General features: G+C 34.6%; 1 long non-coding RNA gene across 1 annotated transcript; it reads left to right on the plus strand.

Moving 5' to 3' along the window:
- The first annotated feature begins 22,923 nt into the window (after positions 1-22,923).
- Positions 22,924-23,397, plus strand: LOC149158810 (uncharacterized). The gene is made up of 2 exons (XR_016261084.1): positions 22,924-22,998; positions 23,094-23,397. It is a non-coding gene; the product is annotated as an uncharacterized LOC149158810 (long non-coding RNA).
- Positions 23,398-23,558: the final 161 nt, after the last annotated feature.

The raw sequence follows: 23,558 nt of genomic DNA on the forward strand, positions 1-23,558 counted from the left end.
CTTGAGTCTTTGCAAGCAAATGGAAATCTCAAAGATATAACCTTTGACTCTCTTGTGAAAAAGTTTGCTGAAAGAGAGAAAGCTTTTGGAAATAAGAAAACCCCTGAATCTTTTGAAGAGATTGTGTGCCTTGCTCATAAAGAAAAGCATCCTACTCAAGATTCTTCAAGAGGAAGAGGTGGACGAAGAGGAAGAGGAAGATATTTCAGAGGTAGGGGGGGCAGACATTCTCAAGGAGAAAAGGCAGATCTGCACTACATTCGCTGCAAAAGAAATGGATCACATGATGCCTCTACATGCAAGCTACCATGGGACAAAATTGAGCAGAAAAGAAACCAACAGAAAGGTAAAACTGATGATACAGACAAAGGTAAAGCACCTGAATCCGCTCACTATATTGAGGCACAATGTAACATTGGAGTAAATGAAGATTTGTTTAATGCTTCACTTGCTTCTTGGAAAAATGATTGGTTGCTTGATTCAGGAGCAACCTGTCACATGACTCATAGAAAATATTTTTTTGAAGATTTCACTGACAATGTTGATGGAGCAGTATACTTTGCAGATCAATCAAAAATCAAGCCATCAGGGCTTGGCACAATCAGGCTTAAACTGCTTGGTCTTCCAGACTTTCTTCTGGATCATGTTCTATATCTCCCACAGCTCAAGAGAAACTTGCTGTCCTTGGTCCACATCCGCCAGCAAGGTCACTCCATGCATACGTTTGATGGAAAGCTTGAGGTAAGAAAAGCATCTGACCACTCACTTTTCATGAGGGGAATAGAAGAAGAAAGGCTTCTCAAACTACAACAAACCTCTGCTCATGCACAACATTTCTCATATATTTCTCATCACGAAGAAGGTACACTTCCATCAAGTTTATTATGGCATGCTAGATTTGGACATTTAAACTATGACAGTCTCCACTTATTGAAGAAAAATGGTGTTGCTGGTTTGCCTACAATTCCTAAGAAACATAAGCAATGTGATGCTTGCATTCTAGGAAAGCATAGCAAACAGTATTTTCATGATTCACATTCAAGAGCACATAGGAAGCTTGAACTCATTCATTCAGATTTATGTGGTCCAATGCTTGTTCCTTCTGTAAATGGAAATAAATATATCATGACATTTATTGATGACTACACCAGAATGTGGTTGGTTTATTTTTTGAAGAACAAATCTGATGCTTTTCAAACATTCAAGAATTTTCATAAATGGATTGAAAATTATGCACAATCTCATATTAGGTCTATTCGCACTGACAATGGAAAAGAATATACATCAAATGAATTTGAATACTATCTTCACCAACATGGGATCAAACATCAAACAACTGTGCCTTATAATCCCCAACAGAATGGTGTAGCTGAAAGAATGAATAGAACAATCTTGAATTTATACGATCCATGCTTTTCTTCAAAAATGTAAAGATAATGTTTTGGGCTGATGCTGTTCTATGTGTTGCATATATAAAGAATAGATGTCCATCTAATGCTATAAGAAACAAGACTCCTTATGAATTGTGGTATGGACATGTTCCTTCGGTAAAACATCTCAGGATCTTTGGTTCCACCTGTTATGCTTTGATACCAAAGGTACATAGAAACAAACTTGGTGCTAGAAGTCGTAAGTGTATCTTCCTGGGGTATTCAAACACCTCCAAAGCATATCGCCTCTATGATGAAGTAAATAAAAAGTTTATTGTATCTAGAGATGTAATTTTTCTTGAATCATCCAAATCTGACAATGTTGTTGAGCGGAAACTTTATCGCTTGGATAGATTCACAAAAATGAAATCATTTCAAGAATTTGATAATCAGATTCCACATCTTGAAGGGGGGATTCCTATTCTAGATCAACATGTGGAATCTTCTCCTGAAGAACACTCTCCCCTGACTGAAACTCCAACAACAGATGATGCTTTAAGTGATGTAATTGATAGAATTGGGAGACTCAATCTTGATTCAGTCCTAACTCAATCAACAGAGCAGCCTGGACCATCTCAGAAAGGTCCCCCAAAGTGGCTGACGAAGGCACTTGAAAGTGTTCATCCTGATGAAATTGGAAAAATAGGAACCAGATTTTCAAACCGACAAAATGGAGGTGATGTAGATGACTCGAATTCACCTGTTGATATGGATGTTTCTTACGATTGTGAATTGAACTTGTCTACAGATTTTGAACCAACTTCCTTAAAGAAGCTGCTTCTCCTGATGAATGGAAAGAAGCAATGCAAAAGGAGTATGATGCCCTCATAAAGAACGGCACTTGGAAGCTAGTTGATCCTCCATTTGGAACCAAACCAATTGGCTACAAGTGGGTCTACAAGAACAAGTACAAAGCTGATGACTCACTTGACAAGCACAAAGCTAGGCTTGTGGCAAAAGGTTTTGCATAGAAGGAAGGGGTCGATTATGAGGAAACTCTTGCCCCCACAGCAAAATGGGCCACCATCCGGACACTCTTTGCACTAGCAGCTCAGAACGGTTGGAAATTCCATCAAATGGATATAAAAACTGCCTTCTTGAATGGAGATCTAAAAGAGAATGTTTTTATGTCGCAGCCTGAAGGATTTGCTGTGAAAGGACATGAACATAAAGTATGCAAACTTGTGAAGTCCTTGTATGGCCTCAAACAAGCACCACGAGCCTGGTATGAAAAACTAACTGAGCATCTTCTGAAACTCAACTTCAATCATTTTGATCTTGATGATGCAACTTTATTTGTCAAGAAAGTTGGCAAAACAGTTGTATATCTTGTGGTATATGTAGATGATCTTTTAATGACAGGGAACAATGAAAGCTACATTGCATCCATAAAGAAGGAATTGGGGAAAAGTTTTGAAATGACTGATATGGGCTATGTTCATTACTATCTTGGCATTGAAGTAACCCAACATCCAAAATCTATATTTCTTTCTCAAAAGAAATACATTGGAGATTTGTTAAATAGATTTGGCATGATATAGTGCAATCCTCTTACTACTCCAATGGAACAAAACTTAAAGATCACATCTATTGAAGGAAAGGAATTTGAGGATGCAACAAAGTATAGACAGCTTGTAGGAAGTTTCAACTACCTTACTACTACCAGACCAAACATTTCATTACTGTTGGAATCCTCTCCAGGTTTATGCAAAAGCCTTGTGACGGACATTGGTCTGCTGCAAAAAGAGTTCTAAAGTACTTGAAGGGAACTCAAGACTTTGGAATCAAGTACACACAGGTGGATGACTTCAGTTTGATCAGATACTCTGATTCAGACTTCGAGGGAGACAAAGAAACTGGGGTATCTACTTCAGGATATGCTATGAGTCTTGGATCAGGAGCTGTCTCCTGGTGATCACGCAAACAATCAGTTCCAGTAGATTCCACAACAGAAGCAGAATACGTGGCAACAACTGAAGCAACAAAAGGAATTGTGTGGCTCAGGAAAATTCTTGAAGATTTGCAGGTAAAACAAGTACAATCAACTCCACTCATGATTGACAACACCTCTGCAATAATGTTGGTCAAGAACCCAAAGTTCCATGATCGAACAAAGCACATCAATACTAAATATCATCTGATCCGACATCATTTTAAGGCTAAAACAATCCATCTCCGTCATTGTTCCACAAATGAGCAAATTGCAGACATCTTCACCAAAGCGCTTGGAAGAGAAAATCTTGAAAGATTCAGAACAATGCTTGGACTCACCAACATCCCTTCAGATTAAGGGGGGAATGTTGACACCTAATCCTCTGCGAATGGGTGAACTTATGTAAATAGTTAAATTAGGAATGTGAACAGTCATCAGGAGATGAACTGAGCAGTCGCACCCTTTGTATATAACAATAGCATACCTAATGAAATAGAATGAATCAGTTTCACTGCCTATTGGAGTTACTACCTGGCCTGACATTTTTTTTAACGTTTTTTTTTTAAATTAAAAAAATCATATTGTTAAAAAATATTTTTATTTTTAACAAATTAAAAAAAAAAAAATGGAACCCACTGCCCACCTGCTGCCTGTGGTGGCGTGGCCCTGGGCGGAGGACCTACATGTAGGCACGCAGGCCCTTAGCCCAGGGCAGTGCCACCATGTGTAGCGGGCGGGTTGTGGGTTCTATTTTTTTTTTTTTAAATTCGTTTAAATATATATATATATATTAACAATATCAGTTTTTTAATTTAAAAAAATTTTGTTAAAAAAAATAATATTTTTTAACAATTATTATTTAACAGATATATATATATATATATATATATATATATATATATATATATATTGTTAAAAAAATTAAAATTAATAATTTTTTTTTTTAATAAAAACAAAATTGTTTAAGAAAATATTTATAATAAAAAAAAAATGTTTTAAAAAAAATTTAAATTTAAATTTTTTTATTTGTTTGTTTGTAAATAAACAATGAAAGTTTAATAATTTTTATTTTTTTTTAATCAAAAACACATATTTTTTTATAAGCTTCAAATGTTCTTAATTTTTTTTTTTTTAAATTTGAAAAGACATATATTTTTAAAATTTTCATATATATATTAATATTATTTATTTATTTATTTTATAATTTGAGTTTATTTTTGTTTTTTTAGTTTTTTAAAATGTTTTTAATATTAATTTTACTATTTTTTTTTGTTAATTTTATATTTTTGTTTAATTTAGTTTGTTTTTAATTTTTTCTTTCTTTCTTTCCTAGTTTTTGTTAATGTTTTTTTTTTTAAGTTTTCTATTTTTACTTACTTAATTTATATATATATATATATATATATATATATATATATATATATATATATATATATATATATATATATATATATATATATATATATATATATACATATACATATATATTTTAATTTTTCTTTTTTCTTCCAAAATTTTTTATGGTTTATGAAATAATTTTTTTTTAAAACATTTTTTATTCTTTTCTGTCTTTTTTTTTTATCATATATTTTTATATTTGTTTTTTTAAGTAATCAACATTTTAATCTTAATTTCAGTAGTTTTTAATTTTTCTTTGTTAGTTTTTTATTTTTATTTTTTCTAAATCTAGTTTGTTTTTAATTTTCAATTTTTATTTTTATTTTTTTGTTAATGTTTTTTTAATTTTTCTATTTTTACCTACTTAATTTTATAGTTTATTATAATGTTTTCTTCCTAAATTTTTTTATGGTTTACCAAATATTTATTTTTTTTCCATTTTTTTTTAAATATGTTTTTTTACTATTTATTTGTTTATAATTTTTTTTTTTTTCTACATTTTTAATTCTTATCTTATATAGGTTAATTTTTCTTTTTTGTTTTTTTTTGCATTTTTATGATTGATTTTTTTTTTTAGGTTTGATTTTTTTTTGTTTCTTATTTTTATTTTATGTTTTGTTTTTATTATATATTTTAATTTATGTTCTCTTATTTTTTTGAACTTTTTTTTTGTTTTGTGTTCATTGTTTTAATTTTTTTTTTATTTTATGTTTTCATTATTTTTTTGAAATTTTAATGTTTTTCGGGGTCATGATAAAATATTTTACGCCATTATTTCGAAATGTTGAAATTTTGCCCTTGAAAAAAAAGTGTTATCCTAGCGTCAACACTTTTCGTTTTGAGGGCGTTTTTTGCACAAAATTTGCCATTGAAAAAAAGTGTTATTCGAACATGAACACTTCGTTTTGAGGGTATTTTTTGGACAGTTTTTGCACAAAAAATTGGCTTTCACCGCCATTTTTAAAACATGTTGAAAATTTACCCTAGAAGAAAAAGGTGTTATTCTAGCATCAACACTTTTCATTTTTAGCATTGTTTTTGATGTTTTTACAGGGTTTTTTGGCCAGAGTTCCCATTTTGAGATTATAGTTCATGTTTCAATGTTTATATTGTTGAGGACTACATTAGGTTGCTAACCATCCTTAGGTAACCGAGTCGGGCGCCTTGTGCACTGTGATACATTGAACACAGCATTCAGGGATATTGTATGCATGCATGTTAAGTCCTTGGTTTACTGAGGCAGTATATTGTAGTTCACAGTTACTCGATAATTCTTTTGCCTAGATTATCCCTCTTTTGTTTTTTTATGTTTTTTTGATTAAATAAAATTAATTGACTGCAGATAACATCCTCCATGTCACTGCTTAGTTGATCTTAGGTTGAAACATATATGGCAACAACTCCGGAGTCCACCGATCAAGGAATTCCTTTTCATGGGAATCCTAGTCCTTTTCCTCCTTTCGGAAATATTGGTGCTCCATATATGGCTACATTATCCCTTCCGGGATTTACCATTGGCTTACCAGTATGGTTTCTTTCAACCTCCTTGGTTCAAAATGTCGTGATTTCTCCACAATTGGGTACTCCTCCACCTGGACAAAATCACCCTCCAGTTGATCCTAAAGTTGACCCTTTACCTTCTTCGTCGGTTGTTTCTTCCTCCCCTTTTCCTCTTCACCTGGTGAAACTATTGACACTAGTAACCAGGTTGATAAGAAGAAGAAGAAGAAGAAAATTTAGCAAGGGGGCAACCAAGCAACCATTGCTTCTAATGCAACTTCTGATGAGAAACCATTTGATAAGCCTCACAAACTTCGATATCCTTGCAAACTTTGCACAGGAGACCATCTTCCTCAAAATTGTTCTAGTATCCATCACACCTTAGAAGAATGGTCTTCTCGTTCACATCATCCTATGTCATCAACTTCTGGAGATCATGTCGGTGACACACCATCAACTAGTGGTAGTAAAGTTCATGGAAAGAAGGATAAAGTTAAGTTTCCCAGTAGGTTATGGGAAAGGAATCACTCCATTCACCTTTGTCCCCATCTGGATGAAGCCCAAAAAGTGTTGGATAACCGTCCTACTTCTCCGTAGCGACTTCCATCTCGTTATAGGAGACTCACCATTAATCCTTCACTAGTTGATGAAGTGACTGACCCAAATCAACCGCTAGTCAAACCCACTCTCTCCAAATGTTAATCCCATGAGTCTATACTTGACCAATCACAGGTCGAGGAAACAGTTGACTTGATTTCACCTTTAGTTAATCGTACCTTTCTCGTAGAGAGTGAGTATGATACCACTCAGGTTCTTTTTGTTTCTTTAGATTCTAATGAGCTTGGAGCAAACCGTCCTATTCCATTAAGACATAAGGAAAATCCTCCCATTCTCATAACTCAAGGGCATAATTCTCCCATTCTTATGGAATCCCCTCCAAGTAGTCTGGTCACTTCCTTTGATTGGAATTGATTGGTAGGATGTCGTCTTCCTTCTTATGTGCCTTTCCAGGTCATAGTACAGGTTTATAATATGATTGTATCTGGCACTATTATAGATGAATGTGCATTTGTGAGTATCTTTTCCTCCACTACTTGGCAAGAGCTCGGTTCTCCACCACTTGTGTCTGTTACCTAGAGTCTGTTGGCTTTTAAAAGAGGAACCAGTCAACCATTCGAGATCCTTCCTTAGTTTCATATTACTTTGGGAGGGAAATTTTTTTATCTCAATGTGATGGTAGTCCCAGCCCCTTTAGATTACAATTTACTTCTTGGGCGTGGCTATGTTTATGACATGGGAGCTACTGTTTCAACACTCTTTCAAGTGATGTGTTTCCCGCATGAAGGAAAAATTGTCACCATTGACCAACTTTCATTTCCCGACCCAAATATGCCTTCCAGTCAACCATGTTCCATAAATGGTCCTTTTGTCCCAATGGTATCTTCGCTGCCAGCAGTGAATTATGTGGCAACCTATTCCATGCCTACATCAACTGACGATCAATTTCGTGATGTTGTGCATTATGTACTGGCGATATTGGAACCTGATCTCTCTAATGGATTCCTTGCCATGTATCCCCTTTAGAGCATTGTTCTCCCATCTAATGAGAACATCTTTGAAGTCATGACCTCTTATGGGTCGTGATCAAGGAATCATGATAATAGTACCTTGTCTTGTGTCAATCTCGTTAAAAAATGAAACAAGGAATATGAGGATAGTTATTTTACTGTGTCAACCTCATTAAAAAATGAAACAAGTCCATTAGCTTAGTTCCCTGTCTTGTGTCAAGCTCGCTAAAAAATGAAACAAGGAATATGAGGATAGTTCTTTTACTATGTCAACCTCATTATAAAAATGAAACAGATCCCAGAGCATAGTTCCTTGTGTTGTGTCAAGCTCATTAAAAAATGAAACAAGAAATTTGAGCATAGTTCCTTGTCTTGTGTCAAGCTCGTTAAAAAATAAAACAAGGAATATGAGGATAGTTCTTTTACTGTGTCAACCTCATTAAAAAAATGAAACAGGTCCATGAGCATAGTTCCTTGTCTTGTGTCAAGCTCGTTAAAAAATGAAACAAGGAATATGAGGATAGTTCTTTTACTGTGTCAACCTCATTAAAAAAATGAAACAGATCCTAGAGCATAGTTCCTTATCTTGTGTTAAGCTCGTTAAAAAATGAAACAAGGAATCTGAGATGTTTTCCTTATCTTGTGTCAAGCTCATTAAAAAATGAAACAAGGTATCTAAGCAGAGTTCATTGTCTTGTGTCAAGCTCATTAAAAATTGGAATAGTTCCATGAGCTTAGTTCCTTGTCTTGTGTCAAGCTTGTTAAAAAATGAAACAAGGAATATGAGGATAGTTCTTTTACTGTGTCAACCTCATTAAAAAAATGAAATAGATCCCAGAGCATAGTTCCTTGTTTTGTGTCAAGCTTGTTAAAAAATGAAACAAGGAATCTGAGCAGAGTTCATTGTCTCATGCCAAGCTCATTAAAAAATGAAACAAGGAATCTGAGCATAGTTCCTTGTCTCGTGTCAAGCTCATTAAAAAATGGAACAATGTCCCCTGGAGCAAGGTTCCAATTCGAGTCTTTGATTAGATCTCATAAAATCCCAATCGAGTCTTTGACTTGATCTCGTAAATGAACCTTCATTCCATCCACCCGATAGCCACAAGTAGTCTACTTAAGTGAATGTAATGAATCTTGGGGGGCATGAAACTAGAATCAAGTCATCATGTTGGGGCCATGTAAACCAATCTCATGCATAGTTTTTCATTTCAAGCTTCTGTAAACATGAAACTGAATCCAAGCATAGTTTTTCATTCCAAGCTTGTGTAAACATGGAACTGAATCCAAGCATAGTTTTCTATGGTTCAATCTTGTGTAAAAATGAACCCATCTCCATTTTAACCCTCGTGATTTCCATTCTATCAGCCTCTTCCATCAGGTGAGCCTTGACTTTTCTCCTTCCATCGTCACTATCTGATTGGCCAATCATACACTTTCATTTGGTTGTTTTAGCATTTTTGAGGAATAGTTGCAATGAGTGGTCTTATTAGCCAGCCTCTTCACATAGATCAACATGTTTTGAGAAGCTCCAACATCACCGAAATTAGTTGCTATCCTAGACACCACTCATTCCTCTAAGTGGAGTCCTATATCAGCTCCTTTCAGACTCTTAAAACAAGAAACGATTGTCCAGCACTTGTCCTTTTTAGCTCATAAATGGATTGGAAATGACAACTACTTAGTATAAGTTTAACCCTTTTCTGGACTGAGATAGATTACTTACGAAAAAGGAATACGTTGATCGAACATGGTCAATAGGTTCTCTCTTGTATTATTTTACACTTTTTTGGACTTGAGAGACAAATTTATGAAAAAGAACTTGTGGAGTTTTCTTTTTGTCCCTTTTCAAACTCTCTAAACATGAAAAGGACCGAGTTCTCATTGTCGTTTTGGTCGTTAAAACTTCAAATAGCGACAAACTTGTCCATCATGACAAGACCAAATTTCACCTTTGCTAGGCTCGTTAAAACATCACATAACGATGGATTCACTCGAAGGGTGGAATTATACTACAAGCATATGTTATCATCCTCAAGCTTGTTAAAAAATAAAGAGGTACTGGTGAGCAATGACTGGGGAAAATGGGAAAAGGGGTAAATCACTTTATGGTAGCAAGTCACTCTTGAACATGACACCTTCACTTCATCTCTGTGACTATTTGGTTTGGGTTATCTACTTGATGGTTATCATACCTATGGTCTATCTCACCATCCATCACTTTGGTTTTGGGTCAATGCTGCCAATTCATACAGTGTCACTGACATGTTCAAGAGAAGTCATTTAGTAAAACTCATCCTTTGCAATACTCATAAATATTCATTTTCATGACCACCATTCCTGAACCTTGTGTCGTCAGTCACATTCTGTCTCCAAAATAATTACACTTGTTTCGTGTCGTTTATGTGGGATACATCAAGTCCCTCTTATGACGAGCTGCTTCTTGTCAACATCAGCACATTATCCAAGAATTTGACTTAGAAACACCCTTCCAGTACCTTGGGGCTTGCATACATCAATGACAAGTTTCTCACTTCTAGTGAAAGGTTGACATCACTGGCCTTCGACTGAAAATATTTTAATGGTGTTCAACATCAAAAAATTTATTTACACCATGCAGAATGTACTGCAATACCTTCAGAATCATTACCATTATCAATGATATGTCTCGCATCTGTTAACATCTTACATCATTGGCTGGTAATTAGATGGTGTCTTCCCATGTTCGACTTAGAATCACATTTTCACATTGTTAGACTAATACTTGAGTGAACGATTCCATGAGATAGAAGACCCTAGATCTAGCTTTATCCATCCGGGTTCTGATTTTAGGAGATAGTAAATCATCTGTACGATCACTTTACAAAGATGGTCATCCTATCATGGGTATATATATGTAAACGAATATCTATGTACATGTAATGAAAAGTTAATATATTCAATATGGGTATGCCTTCCCTCAGCAATTCATGAAAAATTCAAAATATCATGATCTTATGTATTGTAATCGATGTAGGTCACCATCCACTTCAATTCCTCTCTGTCACATCGTAAAGAATATCACTTGACATTATAATTTTCGACTTCTTGCTTTAGGGGGCAACTGTTACAGGTCTATTTAGGCACATCACTCACGACATTTAGATCAGTACTTTTAGGGCTCATCAAACCCTAATTCATTTGTTACATGCCCTAGACAATTCAACTCATCGAATGCTTCCTTCTATGAAAGTTTCCTGGCCTGAAGCCTTCCTGAAATGCCTCCATGGGACACCAACGTAGCCCAAGCCTTGAGACAATGTGTTGTAGAGTAGGCAGACCCACTGTGGCCTACACTGCAGTGCACTTAGGCCCTCTTTGACCTCTGTTGGGCGAGATTGAGTGAAATTTGCATAGGGTTCTAGGAGTATTCCTTCATTCTAGATGATTATAGAAGGATTCCATCTCTTATATTCTCTTATGATCTCGAAATTTGATAGGATAAGGATCCATTAACCTCCTATCCTCTCATCCCTTACTCTATGGAAACTAACTCCAAGTTTGGAATGTCATTCAATACTCTCATTTATGACAAAAGTACCTCCATTTCCTATAAATTGAGCACTCATCATGGTGATCAAGGGGCTAGAATCTGAAGTTTGTAAGTAAATTATGTTGGTTTGAGAATTGAGTTTTGAGCAATGTTATGCTACTGGAATAGTGTGCTTTTGATGTGGCGAGGGTTGGATTGAAGTTGGATGAGTGGCACAGGAACGAATTGTATTGGGTGATACTCTTCCTTCTACATTAATAAAGAGCTTTTTCCTTTTCTCATATGATTTTTCATATCTTTGATGATTATGTGTTTTAATATCTTCGATTCCATTGTTTTATAGTAGATAGATCATGTATGCTTTGATCCTTTCTTGTTTCTGTTTCTCTTGATATAGGTACCTTTTGAGTAGATTTAGTTCAAATGGGAGCGACGTGAGCGATTGAAAAGAGATCAAGGAAGTGAAAGACTACAAGTAAGTTCCTCCATATCATCTATCTTCTATAAGAAAAGGTTAAATTACTTTTTTTTGTTGTTTTAGGTGTAGTCACCCACCTAGGGAAAACATGTTTATCCGTAGATGCAAATTCCACATAACAATAGGGATCTGGAACTTATTTGAGGCTTATAAAGAAGGACCAATGCCTTTTCACAATAGATGTAATAACACCAATTAGGTCATGCATTCATTAATCATTAATTAAAATTTGATAAGATACATACTTAGATCTATCATATAACCATGCTTATAACCAACATATAATCATATAGTTAACAATGATAAAACAATAATTAAAGAAACATAATTAAAAGTATAATTAATCATAAAAAACAAGAGAAAATTAGCTCTCATTAACCATATGCAAAATCCAACCAAGTCAGGGACTTACACACACTACCCAACCATAGATTGGTTGAACCAAATCTTTCTTTCATCCAATCACCCCCATTCCACATTCCAAGCATGAACATGGGATATCATGGGATAAACCAATCCATAAACAACCAAGGGAATCCATAGGTTAAACCACCTCCACCCTCACGATACCATGATCTCATCTAGATAAGAAAACCAAACCGATATTGGATGCCTCAAAGTTTCTTCATGATCCACTGAGGAATTTTCCTCTATCCACCCACCTGTTGACAGCTTCACAGAGAAAACCATCTCCACCCCCAACCTTAGGGATTTTCCTAAGACCACCCTACCCAGATCCAAAACCTTTCAGCAATCCGTAGCTCAACTATGAAAGAGTCCCATCACACCATGGCCATCCACAAATGGAAAGGAAAGGCTAAATCCATTGTATAAACTCGACAAAACCCATTCCAATGGTAATAAATGAACCAAATACACACATGCACATACCATGCATGCTAAAACCAGCCAAGAAATCATATATGCAACATGTTACCTGCAAGTATTTCCATTGAAGCTTCCTGATCAAACCTTTCCTTTCTTAATAGTTTCTTTCATTTGCTTTCCTTGTCCTTCCTTTGCTTACTTTCTTTCCTTCTCCTCTTGGTGCTCTTCTCCTCCCTGAGACTAATTCCAAAAGTGAACTATAAAAATGCCCCAAACTAATGTTCTGATGTCTTCTATTATTGATGCCTCTAATTTCTTCATTTTCCTTCATTTTTCTCCTCACATGAAACATGTGACCCTTCAACTCCTTTTCTGATATTTTCCTTTATTTTCATAAATAAAATACCAATAATTCCTTTTTACCTTTTCAAAGACTTTGTCATTTCCTTTGCCAATTTCCCCTCAGCCATAATACACAACAATTGATTCCCACTAACATGTTTTTCCCAACATTAAACTTGGAATAAGTGTCCCTTGACCTTGGTCTTATGTTTCCTTTATTAACTTTATTACATGAAATTTTAACCCAGGGTTGTTACAATTGAGTGGAGTATATGTTTTTGTTGATGGAGACCCTTGCATGGAGAGGAGTATATAAAATTTTTCCTCACATATTTAGCCCTTTTTCATTGATGTTAAAGGGGGAAAATGTGAGGATGTTGACTAATTTTCAGAGGATAGTTTTAGATGATTGTTTCAACTGGGCTTGTATCAATGCCAAAGGGGGGGATTGTTGAAATTGATGTGTGTTGCAATGTTGCAGATGTGTTGTTGGTTTCCATTGATATAAAACTGGTTGCTTGGGTTGTAGGTGAGTTGGTTATGCATGTGTATGTGTGGTTGTCAGTGGATTTTGTATAGATGATGTGTAGATGGTCCTTGGCATGTCTCTTATCTCGAAATAGCTTGGAAATATGATGATATTCTTAATCATATTGCTACATATATGTGTTTGTGGCTTCTATAGGAGTTAGAATTGAGTAGCCTTGTTGATTAGGTCTCCATGTCTCATATTAGGTCTCTCATCTTGATGATGTTATACAGTGGGCTTAGACAGTATCTAAAAGTGTCAGTGAATGTTAGAGATTTTTATATAGGTGTTGGAGTATTTTGACGTGTTCAGGAGATGCATACTGATGGCAGCATTTTTGTGGAGTAGTTTGATGGCCTAGGTAATAGTATGGTTGTTAGTTGGCATCCAAGTCAACATAGTTTGACTCATGATGATGATAGTGAATTGGTAGTGACTTGGTGAAGTTATATATAGGTGTTAATGACTTCCAGAGGTTCTATAGAGGCTTCTCAAGCTCTAGAATAATTTGGGAAGATTTTGAGATGAAGAAATATGACTTGGACAAACCTCTGCCCAGGTCGCATGGATGATGGGTCATGAGAGTAATTGAAAGTTTCCAATCGTTGGGAGACAAGCTTGTGTGAGAAACTAAGGAGGTACAATCAAGTTTTGCTAGTGTTTTGCATGTGACATATTTTTTATGAAAATTTCTTGGCATTCCTTATCATATGATCATATGAAAATTTTTAACATATGATCATAAAAGATAGTGGAGCTTCTAGAAGTTGGTTAAATTTGATATTTTGTGTCGAGTAGTGGAGAGAATGGCTTGATCAAGTAAATGAGTTGGATCCAAGCAAATTCAGAGGTGTGAAAAGAAATGTTGAGTGCTCGATAATCTGTAGCATTTACAGAGTTAATCATCACATAAAAATGATAAATAGAGGAATTATTTGAGTCTATTTGGTTGGTTTTCTAGAGAGTGTGAGAGTATGCCATTATGAAGGTATTGTAAGTGAGTAGATATTGCAACAGTTGCTCACATAGTTTTCCAATGTTTTATTAGAGTATTGTGTGCATAAATTAGAGATAGAGTTGAGAAGAAGATTTAAAATTTATGTGATGTTTGTGGCAAAAATTTGGAAGATTATGGTGTGTTTGAGAGCAATGTTTTGGTGTGAGAAGAAGTGAATAATTTCCATCCTCTAGACGATAGTTTTGATTCATATTTCATGTGCATAACGATGGTGTGGGTTGCTCATGTTGAGCTAATTAAGAACCCAATATGAAATATTATGAAACATGGTTCTCATGGAGGAAGTGAAGGCATGGAGACTTCAGAGTAGATAATGATTTGGTGGATTCACTAGGACGAACATATTTCTCCATCCACTAGAGGTTGGATAGTCAAATGCAAATTGGGCGAGGATCATTGGTCATGGGAGCTTCTAGTGGATGGTAGTACATAGATCCATGAGAGAAACATATTTCCTGTCTAATCTGTGAAGAAAAATGAGTCTTCTGGATTATGGGTATAAAATAATCCATGTAAAATTTGTTTCAGCAGATTAATAGAAGAATTGAGTAGCGCAACATCAATGGGGTCGTTTTCTTCTGAAAAGTTTTCCACCATAAATACTTCTGTTATTATGTGCGCATGCTTATGTTGATGTTTATCATTTTTGTTATTTTATGAGTTACTTCTTCTTTCATATTTTGATAAACTAATATGGTGTATGTGTGTGACTATTTGATATTGTCGTAATTTTTTTTAAAATTGATATAAAGGCCATCACTACTGATTCACCCCCCCAGTAGTGATTTTCTTTCCAACAGTACCAAAACTACAGAGGATCCAGATATATTTATGAATCTTCAATAATAATTCTCCTGCATGATAATGGGATCATCATGTTGCATTCCATTATGTTGTTAAATAGTTTGTGGACTTTTATTTCATACATATAGACATTGTAAAGCTTACCCCCTTAACAAAGCAATAAAGTATCTTATCTTGAATGAAATTCATAAATGTTATGGACTAGTTTTACAAAAATATCATTCATAAATGAACCTTACAATTTTACTAATGGAATTAGGATTATCAATAAACTATGGAATTTTTTGTGCAGTATTGGAGTAAGATAGATCTTTTGTGCACATAATACTCAGTATGCACACTTGTTAATTGAAATTTGTTCAAACATCAGTATAAGAAATATATTATATAATTTATATAAGAAAACACACAATAACCCAAGACATCCCTTAGACTTGTATTTTCAAATTTCATGTAGCTACATCAAAACTAAAAAAAGTAAGATAATACAAATACTGAGTACACACATAAGTGAGCCATTCCTCAAAATACTGATTGAATTAGAGACTTGATCATGATGCATTCGTTTGGATGATGTAGCCTTGGTGAACCCCTCACTTTTTAGGTGAAACAAATGTGTACAAACTATGAGGTAGTGCGCAGTTGGGAATTTTGGTAAAAGGTATAAAATTGGATCAGTTGTCAAAATCTGAAGCCATAACAAGAAAGTGAGTGCCTAATAAGCATAGGGTTATGTTTAATCCCTAAGATTTGTTAGCTCAAAATTCCCAAAAAATATTTTTGAAAAAAAAACTGCTTCCTCTAGATAAGTACACATCTCAAACAATTTTGGAAAGCCCTCAATTTTATAGGAAGAAGGCTCACTTATTGTAGCACCATCTTGAGAGTCATGAATTACTTCCTTCTACACAATATAATTATTTTAAACCAGACACTTCAACTAGGGTCTCCTCCTAACATAGATAAAAATGGATGATGTCAATAGCCATCGCATCAGGTAAAATGTTTTTTTTTTGTTGTTTTCGGTCTTCATCTTGAAGGAAAAATAACTCTAACGTCCAAGGAAGTAAACTCTGCCCCACCACCCACTGTTAATATGCACTCATAAACATTATTCCATTGCTCAAATGTGTCGATAATTATTATGTTCACTCTATTCCAAAACAAATATACAATCAAATTGTTTAAAATGCAATATCAAAGATGTACGAAAACTGCAAAGGGTCCAAATATATTTATGAATCTTCAATGGGATCATCATGTACAATGCCCTCCATATACACCCTAGAAAAATTGGTCCCCCTCCTAACCTGAAATATACTGAAAACAAGATTAAAGTAAAATGATAATCTGTGCACAAGCCAGATTTCCTTTGCAATCTTCAAGAGGGATTCATATAAGACCACTTTCAGATGCATGCCATTGAAAACATGGTCCCTTTGGTCCAAATTCCCAAATAATTATTCCTCCATCTTGGGATGCAAAACTTGCAAATACTTCTTATGACAAAATTGTCTAAATTGGTAATTAGGGGGTCGCAAGGCCAAAAACTCAAATGGGTCCTGAGATTTCAAGTCCTAGTACTCGGTAAGGACTCAAGCTTGTGTTTTCCAGGGATCTATGGTTGAATACAACCCCCCATTTATATAAGAACCCTCATACTCAAAACCCCAATCATTTTATTACAAGCATATGACTCAAAAGAAAATTTTTTATGGGTTCTCTTATCGTACATGATATCAATATGGATTGAATTTGCAACAGAACCCAAATACCACTTTGAAAATTTCATCTAATTAATAAAAAACGTAGAAAAACCATGGACTTCTTTGGATACCTCCTACATAGAGATAACAAGGTTAACTCAAATGATTCACACTAAGACCTTCAAACTAATGCTTTCCTTTCATGCCAGTGAGATAAAATTGGCACTAGATCACTACCTTGTTGACATGGAAACCTGACATAACTATAAAACCCACCTTATGCCTCCCATAGAAAGCATCATGCCTAGACAATAATTCATGTATAACACTCTCACACCATAGAAAAATCAGTTCCTCTCCTAACCTGAAATATATTGATAACAAGGTCAAAGGAAAATGCCAATATGTGCACAAGCCACATTTCCTTGGCAAACATGAAGAAGGATTCATAGAAGGACATTTTCGAATGCATGTTAATGACAACATGACCCCTTTGGTACAGATTCCAAAGAAGGATTCCTCCATCTTGGGATGCATAACCTGCAAATATTTCTTATGACATAATTTGTCCAAATAAGAAATCAAGGGGTGCTGAGGCCAAAAACTCAAAAGGGTCCTCAGATTTCAAGTCTTGGTACTTGGTAAAGCACTCAAGCCTATGTTTTTTATGATCTATGGTTGAAGAAAACCCTCCATTTATATAAAAATCCTCATTCTCAAAACCCCCAAACATTCCATTGCAAACATAGGACTCAAAAGTAAACTTTTTATGGGTTCTCGTAGCGTAACTGATATTAGGCTGGATTGAATTTGCAATAGAATCCAAATCCTACTCTGTAGACTTCATTTGATTAATAAAAATCTTAGCAAATCCATGGACTTCCTTAGATTCCTCCTACACAAATTTAAGAAACAACTGAGTGCTCAAAACCATATTTGGCTCCTGCAATTTATTTTCCAATATCACATTCACCGACTTGGTCTTGTTGATTTGTTCCCTAATCATGTCAACCTTTGTGTCTTTCATTTCAATCTCAGACTCAAGCATGTTGAGCATCATCTCATATTGTTTGAACATGCATTATCCCTCCTGGTCTTGACCTACAAGTGGGTAATGGGAGGAATCTCCTTGCAACCATATCTTTAACAATGATTGAGTTCATAACTTCATTCGTCTCCTTGGTTTTCTTAATTTGTTCCCTAATCATCTCAACCTCTATGTCTTTCATTTTAATCACAAACTCAATCTTGTTGAGAATAATCTCATATGTTGAGAATACATTGTCACTCATGGACCTAAGCCTACAGATGCATATTAGAAGGAAGCTCCTTGCAGCTCTTTTCATAATAGTGCTTGAGCTCTGAGAGATTTTGTAGCTAGGTGCGGGAGGTTCAAGGAGCTTCTGGAGAAAGTTACGAGATGTTTTGAGAGAAACATTTTCCACCACCTATGATATCAAATGATGGAAAATCATATAATTTTCTAACACACAAGATCAATGATGCAAAACAATACATATGGCATGGGAAGGGAGTTATTCCTAAGGGAACACCTTACGACATAACTAGTATATAAATATAGTTTTTTTTGGCCATATGTGTGCCCCATTTCCAACACCAGAGTTGTAACCACTGTAGTGATTTATGAATTAAAAACAAAAGGTTATTTCAACCATAACATCATCGTCCACATTTTGTGACTTGTCCTTTATGTCTTATGGAATTAGTTCCTGAGATAATTGGGCCAAAGACTTAGTCTGTAGTTATGCTCGAGAGCCACCCAATGAGCCTTTGCCACCAATTTCTCTCCCACATTTTGAATATTGATGATCCATTGTCCCAAAAAAAATAATAGTGAAGAAGAATAAAAAATTAATAGATTGTTACACAATAGGGATTCAAACACTATGGAAGGGTAGGTGCGCAAAGAACTTGAGATCATAGGAGAACGATAAAAGAGTTGTACAAAATCGAATAGGGAAATGCACAATAGAGGTGTAGATCACTATAACAATGTTTGAAAGAAACTAAAATATAAAAACCAAGAAGAAGCCCAAACAATGAAAATGAATGGCTATGCACTTGGGGAGCCAAACACCATTATGAATGCTAACTAAAACTCATTGAATGTTTCCCCAGATCGTGTTAAGATCCTGACAAGCATAACTTAACTTCCTTAATAGATTCAAAACCATGTTTCCACGTTGTGCAGAGGGTGCCATACCATGAGGTGGTAAAATCCTTGTTACCCTCATGACTAGACACCTCCCTATTCACCTCATCCAATGATACTTCTTAAATAATTATTTGATTAATTTATGTCTCTCTTTTTTAGTTTATTTATTATAAATATTAGTGTATTTATAATAATAATTAAAAACAATGATAAGTTTATTCATCTTTCAACCATTTTATTTAGAAAAAAAATTATGGTGTGATGATTTAAATTGAGAAAAGAAATTAAGATATTATAAGGAGGTGATAAATCCAAATTTAAAAAATCAAAGGAAGAAAAAGAAACATCACAAAAAAAATAAATTCTCATGAGTTTCATAATGAAATTTTAGAGCCCCCAGGAGGGCAATTCGACATGCAAGGCCGTGTAAATTGAAGTGTTATGATCGAAGTGATATGAGTTCAAGCCACCCACCCCCATCGATTAACTCATGTATGTGGAAGGGGATATGTAGGCACCTAGGGGTTGTAGTGGTAGTTATTGGAATTGACCCCGCGTCATGCAAGTATGAAACTAGCCCAATTGTTGGTTCCCCTAGTCACAAACAATAATAATAATGAAATTTCAGCATTGGTTAATTCCCAAAATCCTTTGATATGAAAGACTCCATTACACTTGTGATATTAAGAAGATTGAAATGAAAAACATTTTCTCTTAAGTTGAACATTATATTCTCGTACTAAATTTAAATCTAAAAATATTATCATAATTCCAAAAAAAACACAAAACAAAACAAAAAATCAAAAACAATTCTATAAAATATTTTTAACTATAATGAATCATCATTAATTTTCTTATTTTCGTCACCTTTTCTTCAATTGTATTATATATTTTCATCTATTTCAAGATAAAATTTATTAATAAACATCATCCATAATTTTATTATTTAATTTGAAATTATTTATGAAGAGGACCTTCTACCCCAACCAAGAATCTGAGTGTCATGCTAGCTTAGTTAAAATATATAGAAGACACATTTGGACCTTGTACTTCTTACCAATAACATTCTTTTTATCTTTTTATCACAGGATATTTACAAAGAAGGTGTTTCTATGATGGGTTTGGCTGTGTAGATTTGGCCAATAAAATTCGTGTATTTTCCTCATCCTCCCTCCAAATAAAATTTGACACGTGGCACTGCAAATGACATCACACATCATAGAATTCATTGAGAAGTGGGAGGCCGTTTCTTTGTTGTGGAAGTGTTTTTCCACTTCGTTGTTTCCTCATCTTGGAAATGTTTCTAAAGTGAATCTGAAGCAAAAAGAGCATTGCCTTCCTAAAAAACCTTATCATTTGTAGGATTACCTCATTGTAAGTATGGTGGTGGTGGTTTTCTCTCACAGAATGGTGATGTTTACAATTTTGAGGTTTTTCTATTGGTAATTATCTTCGTTCAGAGGCCTCTATAGGTGATAGCATCTTCCATGACAAAATTCGAGAGAGAGAATCATCCTGGAAAAACTGTAATATAATATGTGGAAGGGGATGTGAAGTTCTGAGTAGTCATGTAAGGGAACGTCTAGGGGAATACAATGCTCTGTGTGGAGGTCATCTTTGAGAAAACATTAGGGTAGTGGGGAAGAGAAATTTTGGAGCCCTTGGCAGTCACCCAAGTTTTCCCATTTGAGTCCTTCTCATCACCTGAAGCATCGTAGCTCAAATACATTTCATTTCATTGACTAGGATGAATTTGTTGCTGGGTGGATGCATGATTTCCAAAAACAAAATCATGGCACCCAAACAATGCCATCATCATCATCATGAATGTTTTATCTATTGTAGCCTACACAATGAACAACGTCACCTTGGTTTCCCTCTGGGTACCCATGGCAGCGATCCGTTGTCGAGATTCTAGTCTCTAACCATTCCTCTACCTTGTAGTTGGTTCTATGGGATTGATAATGGGATTCCAACTATTTACTTGTCATATGTTATGCAATCGTGGTATACAATGGTTACCCTTGCGGCCAAGTATGGGACTACTGTCACAGATCTAATGGCTGTCAGCGAAATGCGGACTCTTGTGATTAGCCCAAGAGACATTGTTGTGATACCTATGACTAGTTAGTATGAGCTTTTCTCTTGTTAGTTTTTGTATATGGGTTTGTTTCTGCAAATTGGAGTTCCTTCTTCAAGGTATTATTGGTGGGAAATAAATCCATGTGGCCCATCAAGAAAGATTAGACTTGTGTTAGGTATTAGGGGTCACTATTTTGCTAACAAGCCTTACCTCTTGATGTTCACTTTGTCAAGAGAAATATTCCATAGTCTCAGGTGCTAGGTCTGGGATAGTTAATCTGCCAAAAGGTGGATTATCTCAGCAGGCTGTTGATGTATGGAGTTCTTGCTTGCTAAAAAGTGTGCAACCCCATGAGAGTAAACATTCATGATAAACTCTATTTAGAGTATGGTCTATGACTTGGCATGGCCATCACCATTATCTTTACAATATTATTCTCGATGATAAGAGAGCTCAGAAACATCATGTTGATTCATGAGAGAAGGTGATAGATAGCTTGCTAGGATTTTGTTGGACTCCACTATAAATATCTAACCTTAAAGGGACCCTTAGAAGATGACCTTAGAATTGTATTGTGATAATCTAGTTTGTGAGTATACTCAAATTTTATCACTTTAAAGTTTAAAATAGATTTACACTAGAATGGTGATTTTTATAAGCCTCTGCAAATGTTTCCTCATGTGATTTGTCATTAGTTAAATTATTTAAATATGGATTGAGCTCTAGTTTTTCATATTTTCCTTATATATATGTTCAAATAATTAAAAAAAAATGTGCACTACAATAGAAATAAGTGTGGGTAATCATTTTGGAATCATATTAGTAATGTAATCTTTCTTCTCCTTGTAAGGACTTCCATTTAACTAGTCATCTTATGTTTCTTTTGCCTACTGTCTTTTATCATGGAAAGAATGTATTTTGTCTTCTCGTTGGAAGGAATTTGTACCTTACTCATACCACTCCCTTTTGACTTGATGTAATTTTCGCTGTATTTTTTTTTTTGTTAGGAGTGATAAAAATTTTGAATCGGTGCATATGAAGTTTATGTTTTCCTAGGTCCATTGGTTGGTAAATCATATAACAATCCTCTTCTCATTCTTCTCTCTGTTGTTCCATTGTGCCAATGAAGTGCACTTTTAATCAATGTAAAGAATTTATATCTTACTATTTGGCTTCATGTGTCTTATATCTCACTACTCTTTCTTACCATTGTAAGGAATTTATTTCTTACCATAATTTATACCATTCTCTTATTTTGCTTATTATATCATATTTTGGTTATAATTGTTTTTTATTAGGAGAAGTACAAGTTGTGATATTGAGGAAGCTATGTACATGTAATTTTCCAAGGGCCATTGTTCTCTAAATCAAGAGACTCATGGATTTTCTGGTGTTTAAAAATTAAATTGCCACATATCTCCACTCATCTGTCATGAGTGTTTCAAATAATATTTTATTGTTTAGTTTCATCACACTTTTAATGACAATTATCGAGTAAAAAAATTTTGTACCAAGTTCTTTTCTCTTCTTTCAAGAAACAAATGGTTCTTGTTATCTGAGTGTTCTCTTATTTCTCAAATTGTTGAGATCATCATATTTGTTATCATTTCAGGTTACGTTGTTTCCAGTGATTTTGATTCCGAAGGAAAATATTGTTGATACAAATGGAGCAGGTTTGGATATTTTCTTTTGTCTAATGCTTAAATGTTTACAAAACATAGGTGTAGACAAGAAAATACTGAATTCTCTTTCTTTGTTGTTTTGGCAGGAGATGCATTTGTAGGAGGCTTTTTAGCTCAATTGGTGCTAGGTAAATCTATTGAGGAATGTGTCAAAGGTGGAAATTATGCGGCAAATGTTATCATACAATGATCTGGTTGCACATTTCCTGAGAAGCCAAGTCTTTTGTAGGCTTATGTGACCTTTTTATACCAATGCATATTTCAATTTTGTTGTTCCTGCTGCACATTGGGCAAGGACTTCCAAACAGAGCACCAATGTTTCCTCATTTTTAGGGGAACATATATGAGTAATTTTTATATTTTCGTAATGTCTCAGAAAAATTTCTCCAATTTCTATATGATATTCTAATATTCTTTTGTTAATTTTTTTATGTTATTATTATTATTGTTTTTAATGTTTATGTAATTGTTAAGAATCATTTTTTTAAAGTCAAAATTCTATTCTTTAATTAGATAGAGTACAAAATGTTAAGAGGTTTTTTGTCTCTGGC

This window comes from Pinus tabuliformis, chromosome 5_2 (genome assembly GCF_031772625.1).
Source record: "Pinus tabuliformis cultivar Carrire ecotype Pingquan chromosome 5_2, CPIR1, whole genome shotgun sequence".
In the NCBI taxonomy this organism is placed as follows: Eukaryota; Viridiplantae; Streptophyta; class Pinopsida; order Pinales; family Pinaceae; genus Pinus; species Pinus tabuliformis.